At 35.7% G+C, this 14,238-nt stretch overlaps 1 protein-coding gene and 2 long non-coding RNA genes across 3 annotated transcripts in view; 2 read left to right on the top strand and 1 right to left on the bottom strand.

Annotated features, from left to right (window-relative positions):
- Positions 1 to 14,238, bottom strand: part of LOC127943185 (V-set domain-containing T-cell activation inhibitor 1-like) — a 164,491-nt gene that overhangs the window by 81,659 nt on the left and 68,594 nt on the right. The window lies entirely within an intron of this gene.
- On the top strand, positions 7,846 to 9,038 carry LOC127943192 (uncharacterized). The gene is made up of 3 exons (XR_008149595.1): positions 7,846 to 8,088; positions 8,539 to 8,792; positions 8,945 to 9,038. It is a non-coding gene; the product is annotated as an uncharacterized LOC127943192 (long non-coding RNA).
- On the top strand, positions 9,107 to 10,713 carry LOC127943190 (uncharacterized). Its single transcript, XR_008149593.1, has 3 exons — positions 9,107 to 9,157; positions 9,286 to 9,350; positions 10,055 to 10,713. It is a non-coding gene; the product is annotated as an uncharacterized LOC127943190 (long non-coding RNA).

Here is a 14,238-nt window from a genome sequence, read left to right as displayed (position 1 = left end):
AGTTCTCCCTGCTGTCTAGTCTTCATTGTACACAGATGTGGCTAATTCACATTGGTTCTCTGTGCTCTTTTGTTCCTTTTGTATTAATTTTGTTTGTTTTATTAAACACCCATCACAGTCAGATCCTCATCTCTGCTTGCCTTCACATGTTCATTCATGGAAACATTACAGACTAGAATAATCATCAAACGGAAGAGACATTTAATGCATTAAGCACTTTATCGAGACATTTAACACTTCATTTTCTGAACTCACATTCCTGCTGTCATCGTGTCTCAATACACTGTTTAGTTCATCATCACTGTCAGATACGGCAGGAATGCAGATCTTCCAGTGATGTCATCATGTTGACCTGAAAAAGTGAAACAAATGTCTAACATGCAGCTCATTCATGAATTTTCATTCAAATTTCATTCATTGGTTTATAGACATATCAGCACACATATTTGGTTTTGTGTGTTTCCTTTATGGTTATATTAATCAAATTGAACTCTTTGGCACACATTAGTTTTATACCTATTCGTTTTCATTGTTATCATGTTAACATTTAATTATCAGTTTATCATATTATTTATCCAACAGATACCTGGCATTCAAAGCAGAGTATTTTGTATTGTATGTATGTATCATTGTTGTGTTTCTGTATGGTTATAATTACACTGATGTTTTTTTCCTCACGCTGATCAGATTGTTTCTCAAATACATGTTGCATCTCATTTAGTTTGCGTGTCTAGACACACACACACACACACAGAGAGAATGTTTGATTGTAATCATAATGAAAAACCTGATATTTATCTAAACAAAATTATCTAAACCTTGATAAAAAAAAGTGGTCTATAGAATGTCTTAATATATATCTAAAAGCAAAAGCTAATAAAATGAAGAAATTTTGTTTAAAAAAAGGAATCAATGAATCGAAAAATAATTAAATAATTAAAAATATATGAATAATTGCGGTAGGAAAATAGCTAATTAAAATTGTATAAATATTGCATAATATCTTAAAATCCCCTCAAAATTTGAATATATATATATATAGAAAAGTGGACCTCAAGGGTCAGAGTTGAGAACCTCTTTGTTTTAGAAAATTAATGAATCAGATTGTGTAAAGGATGTATAGTTTTAATATATATATATATATATATATATACAGTACAGACCAAAAGTTTGGACACACCTTCTCATTCAAAGAGTTTTCTTTATTTTCATGACTATGAAAATTGTAGAGTCACACTGAAGGCATCAAGGGCTATTTGACCAAGAAGGAGAGTGATGGGGTGCTGCGCCAGATGACCTGGCCTCCACAGTCACCGGACCTGAACCCAATCGAGATGGTTTAGGGGTGAGCTGGACCGCAGACAGAAGGCAAAAGGGCCAACAAGTGCTAAGCATCTCTCGGGGAACTCCTTCAAGACTGTTGGAAGACCATTTCAGGTGACTACCTCTTGAAGCTCATCAAGAGAATGCCAAGAGTGTGCAAAGCAGGAATCAAAGCAAAAGGTGGCTACTTTGAAGAACCTACAATATGACATATTTTCAGTTGTTTCACACTTCTTTGTTATGTATATAATTCCACGTGTTAATTCATAGTTTTAATGCCTTCAGTGCGAATCTACAATTTTCATAGTCATGAAAATAAAGAAAACTCTTTGAACGAGAAGGTGTGTCCAAACTTTTGGTCTGTACTGTATATATATATATATATATATATATATATATATATATATATATATATATATATATATATATATATATATATATATAATTTATAATACATACATAATATATAAAACTAAATAATATATAAATAAAACAAAATATTTAACATAATGCACAGCACTGCAAAATGTCCTAAGACAGGAGAAAATTTGAAGAAGTTTTAAATATTCAATGTTGTAAATAAAGATTTTGATATTTGGAAATTACTGTGTCTGTTTTAATTGAATATCAGTAGTGCATAGAGTATGTAGGATGAAAATGAAATATTTTATATATATATAATGAAATGAAATCTATATTAAAATAAGTTAATACGCTGGGCCAGTTAGCACTCAAGCTTCACTTTAAATATTGCGTCAAAATCAAATAAATTTGAGTTTTATTTATACCTGATTGTAACCAGATTGCTGCCTTGGGAAAGCTAGCATGTCTCTAACAAAGTGATAACACTCATTGCCTTCTCTAGTGCAGCTCAACCAGGTCTCGTCCCATTCTTCAATATTGGTGATATCACAAATCCCAGAAAATATGCGTTATAGGCACGCGGCATGGGGTTTAATGTAATGCACATGAATATCTAAATTAGGTTGCATAGTTCAGAGTTAAAAAAAAGCTTTCAGAATGTGAAATAGGATTGCATAAAAAAAAGTCTTGACTCAAGTGTCAATGTAATTCTCAAAGTTCATGTCTTTATCCAATAGAGGGCGCCAAACACACTGTACAACCAACTCGAGGCTCCTTGAGGTCCTCTTTAGTGAGGTTAGTGTTATAACAGAGCTGCACAGCAGATCTCACCCCTAATCATCATGTTTTATCTGTATATTCACTGAAAGACAAGTCTGATATATAAAGAATCAAATTTGTTAAATGTGCAGTTTTTATTCAAATACAAATTTGAAATAACATTTACAGAAACACATTTGAAGCAACATTTGAGGCAGCAATGTACTGATGTTTCAAGATCTCATTCAGTGTTCCTGCACCAGACAGATTTTTTTTATACAGAGAAATATGAGGAAACAAGCTATTACTATTAACAGTACAGCAATGTAAACCCAGTGCAATGTGGACCCCTCATCGTCAGGCTTTTCTTGTTCATTCTCTGCAACAAAACAGTACATAACAAACAATGTTACTACATTGTGAAAAACACAATATATTTATCTACAGCAACATTCAGTCTGGGACATTGTAGTTAGTGCATTGTATTTGGACTGTACAATAATCATCATGCTTTATTCACCAGTTTTACACACCTTTGATGACCAGCTGTACAGTCTGACATTCAGATGAACGGATGTTTGTGATGTGGCAGATGTATTTTCCTGCATCAGCTTGAGTGAGATTGCTGATTTTGAGAGAGAAGTTTCCTTCCTCATAGACTTTAGTGAAAGTTTCAGCTCTGTTCTTGTACTGCTGATCCTGTGCTGTTGTTAAATCTTTACCTCCAACTACATCATACACAATTTTACCGCCCTTTTGTCTCCAGTGCACATTAATATCTTGAAGTTTAAGATCACGTTTAATTGAAGAACACGGCAAGACGACAGAACCACCGATAAACCCTTTGACTGTGACCTGGAGAGACACTGAAATCACACAAACTTTACACAGTCTGATTTTTGTTTATTTATGTGGCATAAATTTATCTCTCAAAACTATGCTTGTTTTGCTCTCACCTTTGTTTATTAGAGCTGCAAACACACAGATGAAGCAGTAACTGCAGAAACTGAACAAATAAAATAAAATAAAAAACATCAACGTTTGATTCCCACACAGATAAGATAAGATATGACTAAATTATAAATTAAATTTGGTTAAATTATCTCATGTTTTGTCAGTTAATAATAGTGATTTGTCAGTTATGTTGGATACTAGAGTTTTTACGGAGTCCCACAAGGGTCAATTCTTGCACCGCTCCTGTTTAGCCTGTATATGCTTCCACTAAGTCAAATAATGAGAAAGAACCAAATTGCCTATCACAGCTATGCTGATGATACCCAGATTTACCTAGCCTTATCTCCAAATGACTACAGCCCCATTGACTCCCTCTGCAAACGCATTGATGAAATTAATAATTGGATGTGCCAGAACTTTCTTCAGTTAAACAAGGAAAAAACTGAAGTCATTGCATTTGGAAACAAACATGAAGTGTTCAAGGTGAATGCATATCTTGACTCTAGGGGTCAAACAACTAAAAATCAAGTCAGGAATCTTGGTGTGATTCTGGAGACAGACCTTAGTTTCAGTAGTCATGTCAAAGCAGTAACTAAATCAGCATACTATCATTTAAAAAAACATCGCAAGAATTAGATGTTTTTTTTCCAGTCAATACTTGGAGAAACTTGTTCATGCCTTTATCACCAGCAGGGTGGACTATTGTAATGGGCTCCTCACTGGCCTTCCCAAAAAGACCATTAAACAGCGGCAGCTCATCCAGAACGCTGCTGCCAGGATTCTGACTAGAACCAGAAAATCTGAGCACATCACACCAGTCCTCAGGTCCTTACACTGGCTTCCAGTTACATTTAGGATTGATTTTAAAGTACTTTTACTCGTATATAAGTCACTAAATGACCTAGGACCGAAATATATTGCAGATATGTTCACTGAATATAAACCTAACAGAGCACTCAGATCACTAGGATCAAGTCAGTTAGAAATACCAAGGGTTCACACAAAACAAGGGGAGTCTGCCTTTAGTTACTATGCTGCCCGCAGTTGGAATCAGCTTCCAGAAGAGATCAGATGTGCTAAAACACTAGTCACATTTAAATCTATACTCAAAACTCATCTGTTTAGCTGTGCATTTGTTGAATGAGCACTGTGCAATGTCCGAAATGATTGCACTATATTTTCACTGTTTTATGCTTTATTATTGTTTTATTATTATTATTTTTATGTAAAATCATTTTCTAACTGTTTTTAAATGTTTGAATCATTTAAAAAAAAATTAAATTACTTGTTTTATTTTTGTTATTATTTTTTCTTCATGATTATTTTACTTTCTTTTATGTAAAGCACTTTGAATTACCATTGTGTATGAAATGTGCTATATAAATAAACTTGCCTTGCCTTGCCTTGCCGTTTATATTTAGTTATTAAAATGTGGTGTGTAGCACCTATTCAGATAAACTCATTAACTCAATAATTCAATCTGAACTCATTGATCGTTTGACAAAAATCCATCAGTTTACAAGTAATCATTCAGTATCTATTTATTGCCCTTAATAATATACAGGATGCATCATCAGGGGACCATCTACCTGTTAACTTAACTCTAAATGTGTAATATTTCTTGAAAGACAGCATCTTCCCTATCTTACCCTACATGGGTGAAATCTTATAAACACAATTAGATTAAGAACATTAAATTAGCCTACTATCCAATGAAGCTAACTACACATGGGACACAAACGAGGGCAATAAAAATAGCTAATGCTAATAGCTAATGCTAATAGCTAATGACTTAATCAAACTAAGTTATAACAGGTCAACCATGAAGATAGACCTGGTAATAATTAGTTATCCAATTCATGTTTAATGCATCATTGATGCTTAAAAAGTTCCCATTGTCCAGTTTAAATAAAGCATTTGTTAACTAAGCAGGCCGTAACAAATACGAGCAACAAACGTAATCAGATCTTCAACAAGGAAGCATAAGGAGTTTGTCCAAACAGCGTTTCATTCAGAATTCCTAAAACGTACCTGAAAATCATGTCGGCCAAGTATTATCAATATGTTTTGTTTGAATATATAAAATATAAAGAACTCTTAAAGTTGGTTGAAATACTACTTTTCAATGAAGTATCGTAGCTCTTCCGCTTTGATATGCCAAGTTACGTACTACGTCAGACGTAGTGAAATCAGCAGTCACATTATCAGACATGTGCACCAGATATTCGTTAAACATTCTGAAATTTACTTCAGTGTATTCAAGACTCCTGAGAGACCAGCTGACTTTCACACGTTTTTACGTTATTTTCGGATATTCTCTGATCTTCTAATAAATGTTCACCATTAGTGTTATCGAACATGTTTATGATCTCAGTTGTTGTATCTCCATGATCTGGACTTTAGTTCTTCGATAAAATACATGGCAAAAGCTTAGTTTAATTTCTCTTCTTCATTGTTTAGACTATAAAATATTGTGCTATAGTTTTGCACAAAAAAAATAATAATAATAATCATCATCATCATCATAATAAATAAATTATATATATATATATATATGATTGTTTTAAATAATAATACAAATAAGCTGGTAGCTATAATTGTCCTAACGTCTTAAGTGAAATGAACAGAAGTTAAGAAAAAGCATGAACTTACAATCGTATGAGAGTGAAGGTTTCTGTCGTGACTTCTCAAAGCCTGATCCTCAAGTGAAACATTTCTCTGAATGATGTTGCATATATTCCTGATACCATCAGATTTTCTTTTCTTCATCTTCTTTATATATATATATTTTTTTCAAGAATGCAGAATCAACAGAATTGATGGCACCCGCATTCTGACCTACAGGAAAAAATATAAATCAATAAAAAATGAAAACAACAAGGTAATACAGCCTAGCTTTTAAAAATTATTAAAAAAAAAAAAAAAATTCTAAAACAAGAAATTATATTTTATATCTGCGCTCAATCCAGAAAGATCTTCCTCATAGCTCCTTTCTGCTGTTTTAAATATGACAGACTGTTCAAATGCTCTATAGAGACTCAAGGATAATGATCTATGACGGAAGACAGATTATATCCAGACAAACAGACTACTGGGCAAGTATGTTGTGTGTTATCATATCTAGTCATGTCTCTCTATCTCTCTCTCGCTCTCTCTCACTTCCGTTTTGTTTGCTCTTTGCTCACTTTCCGTGCCGTCTAAAAAAAGTGTTATTGTCTAATGTCCTGCCGTTCATTAATAATTAAATGTTATTAAAAATCATGTCTAGATATGGGAAACTGGTGTCACCTATCAAGATGATATCAGCTGGCTGCAAGTCCCCTGTCTTGAAACATTATGTTTCATTTAGCCATTTTTTGTCATGATCTTAAAAGAAGATGAAGAACTCGATTTGTCACTTCATCTTAAAATTGATGATTGTGATTGTTATTTATGCCACAACGGGAAAAATGAAATGTTTCAGTTGCAAGGAGGTGGGCCATTTAATTCGCACATGTCCTAGTAAAAATAATGAAAGCAGGTCAGTGGTTGCCGATAGTGTGAGTAATGTTGGTGAGTTGGCTGAGGCCAGACCATCAAATGCTCCGTCTCAGACAGAGTCAGATAAAAGGAAATCCAGAGATGACATGAGTCTGCCTGCGAGTAAGAGTTTAACAGCTCAGGTTACTGACCCCGAGATTGTGGTTGAGAAAAGCAGTTCAGCCAATAAGACTCCGATTTCTAAATCTGTTATGAAGACAGACATGCAAAGAGATGATGGAAGCATTAATGTTTTGCAGTCGGATTTACTTTGGGATGGTATTGAAATGGAGGCAGAAGAAAGCCAATTTAAAGTGACAACAAAAAGGAACAGGCCTGGTGGTTTTCAAGGTGTTAAATCAAAGAAAGATCGCAGATCACATCTGACCATGTGTTCACATTCCAGTTTTTGTTCTCTGTTGACATGTCATGACTCAAATTTGTTCAAAATAAAAATTTAAAAGGCAAAATATAAAATAAGTCGGGACCAGCTGAGCTGATTTTATGAGCAGCATTTCACTTGGCCTATAAGGTGAAAACTGTTCAAACGTACTGGCTGTAGGAATCAGTGGAAGTCGTGGCCTAGTGGTTAGAGAGTTTGACTCTTAACCCTAAAGATGTCAGTTTGAGTCTCGGGTCGGCAATAATGTGACTGAGGTGCCCTTGAGCAAGGCACTGAACCCCCAACTGATCCCTGGGTGCCGCAGTATAAATGATGTCCACTGCTCCGGGTGTGTGTGTGTGTTCACTGTGTGTGCACTTTGGATGGGTTAAATGCAGAGCATGAATTCTGAGTATGGGTCTTGTCTGTATGTCACTTCACTTCAGTGGCCGTGGCTCATTATACCATTAGCAAAACACTATAAATGACGCGCCCTCTGTGCAACCAAAACTGTGTTTTTTTTTTACACCGTCATATGGCAGTACACTCTAAAAAACGCTGGGTTGTTTTTTCAACCCAACTGCTGGGTTGAGGCCGTTGGATAGGACTTTGGGATGTTTTAACCCAAGTTTGGGTTGAAAATAACTCTTTTCTTTAACCCAGCGGGGTGGGTTGAGGACGCGGACGTGAAGGAGAGCACGCACGTCACGTCAAAATCGTACGTCTCCAGTGCGAGCAGCCGCCATTTTCTCAGCGTGATAGAAGCGAGAAGCGAGTGAAAGACAATGGTAAGTAACGTTAAATATTCAAAATGTAAAGTTATCTTTTATTGTTTACCCGGTTGTATGAAAGGCGGAAGGTTTTATGAAAGGCGGAAACAAAGGAGCTTAACGTTATATATATATATAAAAAACGGACGCGGTTTTCGCCTCAGACACGGAGGTCTTAACTGCCTCATGTAACGTTATTGAACGGAGGATGTACTTTTAATATAACGTCTGTGAATGTATTTTGTCATATTTACATAAGATTTTACATTATCTGTTCTCTTTGAGGCGTTAACAGACGGTTATGGTCACGGTTACGCTCATGTGAATTTGTATTTTTTTTTCGCGGTTAAACTGAATGTATGTTTGTCTCCTAAAGGAAACGGCATTGTGTAGTAAAGACTAGCATAATTATTTTGAGGCTGTTGAAGTGGTAACTGTTAAAAGTATGTTTTACATGTAATATTTCAGACTTGTCCAGCTCCTGTCTTCATTGTCCTCGCGCTGAGAGTTAAAGATACAGAAGCTGTTTGTGTGAGGACTCACAGACCTGTGTGAGGATGAGGAGGAGGTGTTCTTCTGAAGAGAGGGACAGACGGTTTAAGGAGAGTAAACTTCAGAATAACATCAAGTTATCTTTATTTTTACTAAGACTAAAATAATGTTGTTGTTTTTTTAGATGTTGCAATCCAGAGACAAGATAACTTCATTCTTTTGAGACTGATGTAAGTTAAATTATTACTTTTTTTTTTAGAAAATTAATGTTTCTGTTGTGTCCTGCCTGTTAACTTCACATTTTGATGCAAAAACAATGTGATTTTATATATGTATGTATATGTTAATATTTTATTGAAACCATTGATGTCCCTCTTTGCAGAACTCAAACTAAGTTAAGGACACAGAAGTCTGCTTGTGTGAGGAGGAGGTTTTCTCAGCTACTTCTGAAGAGAGGGAAATATCGTTTAAGGCAAGTAAACTTCATATTTCATGTTATCAGTTGTTGTTTTTTTACTAAGAGTAAAATAATGTTTGTTTTTGTAGATGTTAAAAGCAAGAGACATGGGAGAGCATCATTCCTTTGAGATTTTATGTAAGTTATTTTTAGAAAATAAATTTTTCTGTCGTCTCCTGCCAGTTTACTTCACATTTTGATGCAACAACAGTGTGATTACGTGCTCATTTCATTAAGACCATTGATGTCTGTGTGTTTTATTGCAGAACTCAAACCAACTTTGGAGTTGTCTGATTTGGAGAGTCATTATTCTTGGTCTTCGCTCTTAGAGGTAAAGTTCACACAAAAAATAATTTACTTGCCCTCAAGTCATTCCAAACCTATAAGACTTTTGTCTGTCTTTACAACATAAATTAATATATTTTTAGTTTTCTCATAATATTTGTTAATCCATTTATAGTTTAGATAATCAGTATTTTCAAGCTTCATAAATATAGAGTTATTGTAGATGTAAATTCTGATATTTATATATGAATACATCTTAAATTATATGATAGCAAACATGTATGTTCAAAATAAAATACTGGTCTCCCAGACCAGCAATGGAGGACACAAAAAGAGAATATTAAATATATTCATACGTTTTCCAAAAAATTAGCAGATTTTGTATGAGTCTGGAAAAACATGAGGAGAGTAAATTATGAACATTTTAATTATTTGGTGAACTAACGGTTTGAAGAGCAGCCCTCCATGTACATGAATATTGTGAGGTATGTGAATGTCTGTTTTAATGTTCCAGTAAAGAAGCTTTCTGAAAGCAATATTTATTCAAACAATATCGCCTGCCCTCACACTAGTGCTGCCATTATAGCCTCCTGGAGCGCTGTGGTGGACTGAGACATTAAACAACCGCACAAAGTGTTGAAACTTTAAAACAGATTATTTACCTATCCTTATGGATGTGAATACACCTCTACCTGAAAATGGATAGTTTAATTAAATGTTTTCTTTTTTCAAATGTGTTTCTCTTTTTAGGCCACTGATGAAGAACAGGCGGTGACTGGGATGAATGCTGCTCAGAGAGGAGAATCTTCTTTCCCCTAAACCGATGCAGCGGTGGTTTTAAAGGAGGACGCTGCCCTGGATGATGTAGAAGATGTCACATGCTGTGCTGATGGGGTTTCTTCATGATTACATCAGTTATGCTAAAGAGATCATGAAAATTGACTGTGATGCATGATCTGTATTCATGGACTATGAAACAAACTGTAAGTGTATAATTTGTAAAAAAAAAAAAAAGTTAAATGCTTTTTCTGTGTTGTTTAGTAGAAGAGTTTACACTCTGTCATTCATACACCTGCTCACATTCTTTCACACACACACACACACACATGCGTCTGTTAAATGTTATAATATCAAAGTTAATGTGATTTATTTGTGTACTGTCATGCCAGAATAGTTGGAAAAAAACCTAATTAATTGTAAATTTATTGTATGTGTTTTCGTATATTTTTATACAATATATACAAATGAACAAAGTCCAATTTGATCTTAAGTTATATTCATCAAATGTTCAATGCTTTGTTTATGAACTCTGTAGCTGTTAATGCCATCCTTTTCTGCATTTCTTCTAACATGTTACTTTTTGACTTTTCTCTTGTTTTTAATAAATATTTTCCTTTTGGTAATTATTATTTGTGTGTAAAAGTGATATTTAAAATGAATAACATTTGTAGGTTTAATGCCTAGCTCAATTTGGGTTAATTTTAACCTAGAAATGCATTGTTTCCCCACATGGCTGCACTCTGCGAGTTTATGTTCTGCCAGCAGGAGGCGCTAAGAGCGAGAGAGGTAAGGGTTTCTCCGGTAACGGCTGCGGAGCAGCGCTGAGCTCACAAACGCTGCCTTATCAAGCACATGCGAAATGATATCGAACATTTTCTAAATACAGTAGTTTTCCTTCTGAAATACAGTGATAAAAAAACACCCGCTCTGTTTTTTTAAACCCTGCAATATAGTCATTTTAAACCATAAAAAAGGCAACCCAGCAGGCTGGGTTAAATATGATAACCCAACTGGTTGGGTTAAAACAACCCAGCGCTGGGTTCGTCCCTTTTTGACCCAGCGCTGGGTTGTCAAAATAACCCATATTGGGTTGTTTTCAACCCAGCAGTTTTTAGAGTGTAAGAACGGATTAAAAAACTGTGTTTTCCATGCACACTAAAACACTGTCAGATACAGCGTCACTGACATATTTTTGCTCACGGTGTTTGTAATCACAACAGCATATTTTGTGGCGCTTATACTGTTTAAAACTCTGTATTTGACAGATTTTTTTTTTACTTTTTTAATTTTGTTATTTAAGTAATTTAACTCATTTTGTTGTCGAGGCTGCATCCTTTTTTGCAGCTTAAGTTAAATCTAATAAATTAAATTTACATTTTTATTTTAAATTTTATTTTAGGTTATTTTAGCCTTTAAAAAGGTTTAGCTAACTATAGCAACACTGACATACAAATGTAATTGTATTAAGTCACCCAACATGCACGTCTCTCTGCTCTCTGACAAATGGTTTTATTTTATAATTATTAGCCTATTGTTGTTGTTTTTGTTGTTTGAGAAACAGAAAGAGATTTTTTTTTTAACACAGAATAAAACTAACCTTCAGGACTCCCTTGAAAAAGAGATTCTGAATCTCAATGGGATTATTTCCTGGTAAATAAAAATTAAAAAAATAAATAAAAAGAAAATAAACAACAAACCTAAATCTATTTACAAGATTAATGATAAACATTCTTAAACACTTTACTGTCATTCCTTTAGCTTTATTTATTTATTTATATATATATATATATATATATATATATATATATATATATATATATATATATATGTATGTGTGTGTGTGTGTGTGTGCGCGCGTGTGCTTGTTTATGTGTGTGTGTATTATTACAGTCTGTGAATGGGTTTATATATGTATCTCTTATCATCTCAAGAAAACAATCACTAATCAGAAGACTTCCTGTTAATCAAGTATCGGGAAAATATCTACTCTATGAATGATGCATTAAATTACATTAAAGTGTTAGTTCGCCCAAAAATGAAAATTATGTCATTAATAACTCACCCTCATGTTGTTCCAAACCCAGAAGACCTCATTTAATTTTCGGGACACAGTTTAAAATGTTTTTATATTTAGTCCGAGAGCTCTCAGTCCCTCCATTGAAACTGTATGTACGGTATACTGTCCATGTCCAGAAAGGTAAGAAAAACATCATCAAAGTAGTCCATGTGACATCAGAGGGTCAGTTAGAATTTGCCGGAGCATCGAAAATACATTTTGGTCCAAAAATTAGGACTTTATACAGCATTGTTTTCTAGGGTCTGTTGTGAGCACGTTCACAAGACTGTAGTAACACTGCTGACGTACAACACTGCTGACGTGTTATCTTAGTTATTGGGCGCACCAGAAAACACTTCAGCAGCGTCGTGAACGCACTCACAACAGACTAGCACCAGAAAACACTTCAGCAGCGTCGTGAACGCACTCACAACAGACTAGCTCCTGTAGTTTGTCTCCAGGCCTCTAGAGGTCCCCTGTTTTCTCTTCTGCCTTAGTTCTTCCTCGTTTGGCCTTGTTAGTGTTATCCAGGAAACCTTTGCCTTGTTTTTCCCAGTGTATTTTAGTAAAAAAGATTTTTCCTTTGGCTCCTTACTTGGTTTCTGAGTCTTTACCCTGTGTTTCCTGTCTGGTCTTGCTTAAGATTTCCTAGCTAAACCAAGTAAGGTTTCCTGAGTTCCATTCTTTGGTAGTAATTTTTTTACTGGTTTTGTTTTCTCCCCAAGAGGAGTTTTTATTTTCTTGGTTTTATTTTAGAAGAATTTTTGATGTATTTTTTTCTTGCAAAGATTTTTTTTTTAATATTATTATTATTATTATTATTAAATATACATTTCCTGGGAAACTGGCTCAAGGGTTTTTTTTTTTTTTTTTTTTGGTTTCCAAGGTTACTGCTCCCATGGCTCAGTGGTCGCATGGCTATCACCCACCACACGAGAGACCCGAGTTTGAACCTGACCTGTGCCTGAAAAAAACGAGTCAGTCATGGACCCAGAATCACTTGCCTTCACAGACCTGTTGGCAGTGATTGCCCAACATGAGTCATCTTTCAAACACCATGAAGCTGTTCTTAGCCATCAGGAGGAGCGAATAACCAATCACTCTCAACTCCTGGCCGATGTGATGGGTTCTTCAGCTCTTTGAACGGCTCCCAGGTGCTTCACCTCCCTCTGTTTCATCCCCAAGTGGCAACAGGCCTACTTCAGTTGCAAAGCCTTGATTACAACCTCCCAAGCCCTTTGCTGGAGATCCTAGTTCCTGCCAGAGTTTCCTCAACCAATGCTCCCCGATCTTCGAGATCCAAACCTAGAGTTTTCACACAGACAACTCCAAGATCACTTACATAATTATCCTTCTCTCAGACAAGGCGCCTAAACAATCGCCTGAGAGAGTGGAGGATGGCTTGTCACAAGGCATTTCAGTCCCAAGTTCCTGTGAGCAGCTCTGTGTCCCCAGTTCATATTCCTGCATATAGGGATCCTCGGCTCCTGAACAGCCCCATGATTTCCCGTAAGACATGCAGTTGGGTTGTTCCAGGCTCTCTCCCAATGAGAGGGAACACTGGATGAGGGTGCGATGTTGCCTCTAATGTGGTGCTTCCCACTACTTCCGCTCCACTTGTTCCGAGCTCTCGAGAAATGGTTATCCCCGCCCAGCTACGGGAGGGCTGTGATGGGGAAAATTAAAGCTCTTCCTTCACCGTCTTAGCTGTTCCAGCCACTCTGACCTGGGAAGACTACCAGTATCCAGTGCAGGCCATGGTCGATTCCATTGCTGCAGGTCACTTCCAGGATCTATCCTTGACTAAGGAACTTGGTATCCCTACCCAACTTCTTCCTCATCCAATGTGGTCACAACAAAGGACAACACAAAACTAAATATTGAGCATGAGCATCTGAATTCTTACACTGAACTGAAACCAAACCAGACAGGAGCATTAAGATCCAGATATCACACTTCAAACACACACAACACACCACACGAGCAGAGTGAAGAGAAGATGTGGAGGTTCAACAAACACACACAACACACCACACGAGCAGAGTGAAGAGAAGATGTGGAGGTTCAACAAACACACACAACACAACACACGAGCAGA

This window comes from Carassius gibelio, chromosome A22 (genome assembly GCF_023724105.1).
Source record: "Carassius gibelio isolate Cgi1373 ecotype wild population from Czech Republic chromosome A22, carGib1.2-hapl.c, whole genome shotgun sequence".
Lineage (NCBI taxonomy): Eukaryota > Metazoa > Chordata > Actinopteri > Cypriniformes > Cyprinidae > Carassius > Carassius gibelio.
Note: the sequence above shows the minus strand (reverse complement) of the source record. Positions and strands in the feature narration are given on the sequence as shown.